Source organism: Lethenteron reissneri, chromosome 44, assembly GCF_015708825.2.
Source record: "Lethenteron reissneri isolate LAM-NWPU_2019-01 chromosome 44, ASM1570882v1, whole genome shotgun sequence".
Taxonomy (NCBI): Eukaryota; Metazoa; Chordata; class Hyperoartia; order Petromyzontiformes; family Petromyzontidae; genus Lethenteron; species Lethenteron reissneri.
Window position 1 is genome coordinate 7,919,332 of NC_083822.1, and position 6,000 is coordinate 7,925,331.

Genomic DNA, 6,000 nt, shown 5'->3' on the forward strand with positions numbered 1-6,000 from the left:
GGGCAGCCGCGTCGCGACATCCTCAGCCTCGTCTCGACGCCAGGCATTGCCGTCCTCGGAATGTTGTAAACAAACCGCCTCGCCCTGGCCCCGCCCCCCTCCCCCAGTCTCCGCCCCCCCTCCCCCAGTCCCCGCCCCCTATCCCCCGCCCCCTATCCCCCGCCCTTTCCCCCTCCCCCCGCCCCCTCCTCACGTTAATCATCACGTTTCCGTGAGTCACGATTCGACTCAAGAATTGATTTGTTTCTGTCCGGTGTGTATTGTCCGTCTCGTTTGTATTGTCTATCTCGTTTGTATTGTCCGTCTCGTTTGTATTGTCTATCTCGTGTGTATTGTCCGTCTCGTTTGTATTGTCTATCTCGTTTGTATTGTCTGTCTCGTTTGTATTGTCCGTCTCGTTTGTATTGTCCGTCTCGTTTGTATTGTCTGCCTGGTTTGTATTGTCCGTCTCGTTTGTATTGTCCGTCTCGTTTGTATTGTCTGTCTCGTTTGTATTGTCCGTCTCGTTTGTATTGTCTGTCTCGTTTGTATTGTCTGTCTCGTTTGTATTGTCCGTCTCGTTTGTATTGTCTGCCTCGTTTGTATTGTCTGTCTCGTTTGTATTGTCTACCTCGTTTGTATTGTCTGCCTCGTTTGTATTGTCTGCCTCGTTTGTATTGTCTCGTTTGTATTGTCTATCTCGTTTGTATTGTCTGCCTCGTTTGCATTGTCCGTCTCGTTTGTATTGTCCGTCTCGTTTGTATTGTCTGTCTCGTTTGTATTGTCTGCCTCGTTTGTATTGTCCGTCTCGTTTGTATTGTCTATCTCGTGTGTATTGTCTCTCTCGTTTGTATTGTCTGTCTCGTTTGTATTGTCTGCCTCGTTTGTATTGTCTATCTCGTGTGTATTGTCTCTCTCGTTTGTATTGTCTGTCTCGTTTGTATTGTCCGTCTCGTTTGTATTGTCTGCCTCGTTTGTATTGTCTGTCTCGTTTGTATTGTCTGCCTCCTTTGTATTGTCCGTCTCGTTTGTATTGTCTGTCTCGTTTGTATTGTCCGTCTCGTTTGTATTGTCCGCCTCGTTTGTATTGTCTGCCTCGTTTGTATTGTCTGTCTCGTTTGTATTGTCTGTCTCGTTTGTATTGTCTGCCTCGTTTGTATTGTCTGCCTCGTTTGATTTGTCTGTCTCGTTTGTATTGTCTGTCTCGTTTGTATTGTCTGCCTCGTTTGATTTGTCTGTCTCGTTTGTATTGTCTGTCTCGTTTGTATTGTTCTGTCTCGTTTGTATTGTCTGCCTCGTTTGATTTGTCTGTCTCGTGTGTATTGTCTGTCTCGTTTGTATTGTCCGTCTCGTTTGTATTGTCTGACTCGTTTGTATTGTCCGTCTCGTTTGTATTGTCCGTCTCGTTTGTATTGTCTGCCTCGTTTGTATTGTCCATCTCGTTTGTATTGTCTGACTCGTTTGAATTGTCTATCTCGTGTGTATTGTTGCCCAACCACCCCCTCTCGGGCCGTGCCGGCCTTCATAGGTGCTCGCTAACAGCACTTGCCCCAACAGTCTGTTAAGGCTATACGGGGGGAGGGTCGTTGTCTCTGCGTGTGTTCATATAAAACTCGCCTTCGTCTAATGCCATCCGAAATGTATATTCAACCTCCTTCACTGACGGAGAGGATATTGTTTCCTTTAGTCACCGCTGCTGCTGATGCTGCTGCTGCTGAGGCTGCGATATTCACACTCACGCGCAGACACGCCAACGCGTCACGCTGCGTGTCCAGGCCGGGCCCCTCCGTGTGAGTGAGCAGAGCTTTTAACGCTGTAACCTTCATGAAATATTTAGCGAGGCCCTAAATTGCGCTGAGATTCCCATTTGCCCCCCACCCACCATCCCCCCCCCAGCCCACCACCTCGGAGCCGTAAAATGCGCGGTGCGTGGGTAGCTATGCGAGATGCAGCAGACAAAGAACCCTCGTCTCGCCTTGACGGACTATTGGGGCGAGATAGTACATCTAGATTTGAAGTTTTCGTGACTGCAAGGATTCATACTCTTTGGTTTTTTCTATAAAGTCACGTAGGTAAAAATAAATAATTGAAAAAACAACAACAGGTTCCACCTGAAGACGGAAGCTTGTGTTGCCTCCGAAACGTCGTGATTTAATTTAGTTGTTTTTTCCTTTATTTATTTTTTACCTTCGTGACTTTACCGAAAAAACAACGAGTATGCAAGATTGTACTGTTGGCGAGTAGCACCGGTGAAGGCCGGAATGACACACGGAGGCGATGGATGAACAGCACCACGCCCGGACCGCCTTTGTCTCCCTCGTGGCGATGTTTACACATCGACTATTGTTGTGATTATTGAGAGCAAGCAGATTGGATTCACTCACTTGACATGCAATCCAATAGCAGCCATGGTCTCTCCACTGCTATACGAAGATTCCCCGAGATCTATTTATCTCTCAAACTACGTACGGTGCGAAAAAGGTCGACATGCATACATACCCACGCGCAGTTGATGCATACACAGACACACGCATTCTTATCAACTCCCCCGCACGTACACATCACGATTCGATGTAATGTCAAGAATCGAGGTCACTATATAATGTTTATGCTCTTTGAGAGAACACAAACAATTTTCTGACCAAGCGGTCAGCAACAAGCAGCACTATTAAAGTTGTACAGCAACGGATGCGTGTTAACGCGTGTCTCGAGTCGAGCAAGGGTGTGCGAACTTAGGAGACGAGACGATGGGAGAGAGACGTCCAGACCTGAGTAATGCGAAGGAAGGAGCGGGGATAAGCAGGAAGATAAGTCAGATCAGAATCAGATCAGAATACCTACAGGGTGCTTAAACAGTTTTTTTTACCACTTCCTGAGAATTTGCAACAACACCACAAGAAATGTGCCTCCGGGCTTTGGAGACCACCTGGAGAAGATTCCAGGCACGCGCTGACGATGGCGAACGAGTGGAGACTCTTTGACTTTTTGAAGCTATTAACATCACATTTGTTATCACGTTGCAGTGTATTATCCGTTCTTAAATCCTTTATATTAAGTTCGCTTGCTTGCTTGCGTGCTTGCGTGCTTGCTTGCTTGCTTACGAACGTGCAAATCTTTCGATCGTTTTTTAACCCACTTCCCGTGATCCAATCGAGCTGACATTTTCCACACAGACTCGTTGTGCGTGACACTTAATTTTCGTGAAAAAAAGTTTTTTGCAAAATTTTACACTGTTTAGGGAAAATTGTTTAAATAGTTAATTACCAATTACTTAATGCTGGCAGACAATCATCTGACCCATAGGTGGCAGCCATCTCAAGCCAGAGGACGAGAGGACTCTAGCCGCCACGCATATAAAGGATTTAGAGTGAAAAACTTTGTTTTTACGGGTTAATTTTTTTCCATTTAAAATGAAAGTCCCATGTAAGTGTGAACATTTTTTTGAAGCACTCTGTATTGATACTGGAGCAATCCGATGAGCTATGAAGCTGTTTTTTCTCTCACACATGTCCAGCATAGATGTAACCTGCAGTGTGGCCGAGGTTGAACAGTGTGTGGATGAGACGAGACGGTGGGTTTGGTGGAACGAGTCGTCAACGTGGGCGGAGAGGAATTGACTCGTGAAGTTGCAGTGGGAAGAGTCGTCAAAGGTAGCAGCGATAGAAGAGTGACAGGCAAGCGACTGATCCCGGGTGGGTGAACAAGTGACTCGAGCGAAGATCTGAGTGCTGGATCGTCTACTAACGTGACTCCCTCACGTTGGATTCAGTGCACGTGGGGTGTGCACTGGGCGCTCCATCCCAGACAGTACAGCAGGTTTCCAACGAATTCAAATACGCTACTTTCTGTTACTAGCAAGATGACCTATGGCAATCAAAACAAGTAAAATTCTACAGGGTGGAAACAAATACTTTACCCAGTAAATATGCAGCGTTGGGGAATCCCAGCATGCTTCAGCATGGCAAGGTGACATCACAATTATATATATTTTTTTGACAAAGCGTCGTTAAATTTAAGCGGGCACGCACCTGCCGATGGGACACCTAATTTCTACACCGGTCCGGATATTTTTGTTCGCATTGAACCAATGCTGCTAACGGGTTCCCCTCCTAGAGGGGGCCGTCTTTCTGATGGGTCGTGTGAGCGATACTTTCCTATACTCTCGTGCTGCGACAGAGATACCGGAGAGGCGAGCGTGCTAACCGTTGCACCACCGCTCTATATGGGGGGGGGGGGAACTAACTATATACAGTACAATCCTTTTACATGCCTTCTCCTGTGTATTGAGAATCCTGTTAAACATCAACACTGGGGAGACAAAGGCGGCCGGGCGTGGAGCTGACCACCCACCCGCCCGGCCTTGATTTGTCCTCGCGAACTGCACTTGCCCCAGCAGCCTGTGTAGGCCACACGGGGCTCATTTATCTTTGTAGGACACAAAATCCCCGAAGCCCCCACGACCTTATCACCTCGAAACTTCACACCCCACTTAACAGCAACAATGCCGAGATGACTGCGTTTTGTTGGCACATTTCCAATTAAAATCATGTTAAAACCTCACGGAAAAAAAGCTTGGGAAATGTACTTGCAGCCTATAAAATGCATTGCGCATGCAGGCTATGAAATGTACTTGCAGCCTATGAAATGTATTGCGCATGCAGGCTATGAAATGTATTGCAACCTATGAAATGTATCGCGCATGCAGGCTATGAAATGTATTGCAACATATGAAATGCATTGCGCATGCAGGCTATGAAATGTATCGCGCATGCAGGCTATGAAATGTATTGCAACCTATGAAATGCATTGCGCATGCAGGCTATGAAATGTATTGCGCATGCAGGCTATGAAATGTATTGCAACCTATGAAATGCATTGCGCATGCAGGCTATGAAATGCATTGCGCATGCAGGATATGAAATGTATTGCAACCTATGAAATGCATTGCGCATGCAGGCTATGAAATGTATTGCGCATACAGGCTATTAAATGTTTTTCAACCTATGAAATGTATTGCGCATGCAGGCTATGAAATGTATTGCAACCTATGAAATGCATTGCGCATGCAGGCTATGAAATGCATTGCGCGTGCAAGATATGAAATGTATTGCAACCTATGAAATGCATTGCGCATGCAGGCTATGAAATGCATTGCGCATGCAGGATATGAAATGTATTGCAACCTATGAAATGCATTGCGCATGCAGGCTATGAAATGTATTGCAACCTATGAAATGCATTGCGCATGCAGGCTATGAAATGTATTGCGCATGCAGGCTATGAAATGTATTGCAACCTATGAAATGCATTGCGCATGCAGGCTATGAAATGCATTGCGCATGCAGGATATGAAATGTATTGCAACCTATGAAATGCATTGCGCATGCAGGCTATGAAATGTATTGCGCATACAGGCTATTAAATGTTTTTCAACCTATGAAATGTATTGCGCATGCAGGCTATGAAATGTATTGCAACCTATGAAATGCATTGCGCATGCAGGCTATGAAATGCATTGCGCGTGCAGGATATGAAATGTATTGCAACCTATGAAATGCATTGCGCATGCAGGCTATGAAATGTATCGCGCATGCAGGCTATGAAATGTATTGCAACCTATGAAATGCATTGCGCATGCAGGCTATGAAATGTATTGCGCATGCAGGCTATGAAATGTATTGCAACCTATGAAATGCATTGCGCATGCAGGCTATGAAATGTATCGCGCATGCAGGCTATGACATGTATTGCAACCTATGAAATGCATTGCGCATGCAGGCTATGAAATGTATTGCGCATGCAGGCTATGAAATGTATTTCAACCTATGAAATGTATTGCGCATGCAGGCTATGAAATGTATTGCAACCTATGAAATGCATTGCGAATGCAGGCTATGAAATGCATTGCGCGTGCAGGATATGAAATGTATTGCAACCTATGAAATGCATTGCGCATGCAGGCTATGAAATGCATTGCGCATGCAGGATATGAAATGTATTGCAACCTATGAAATGCATTGC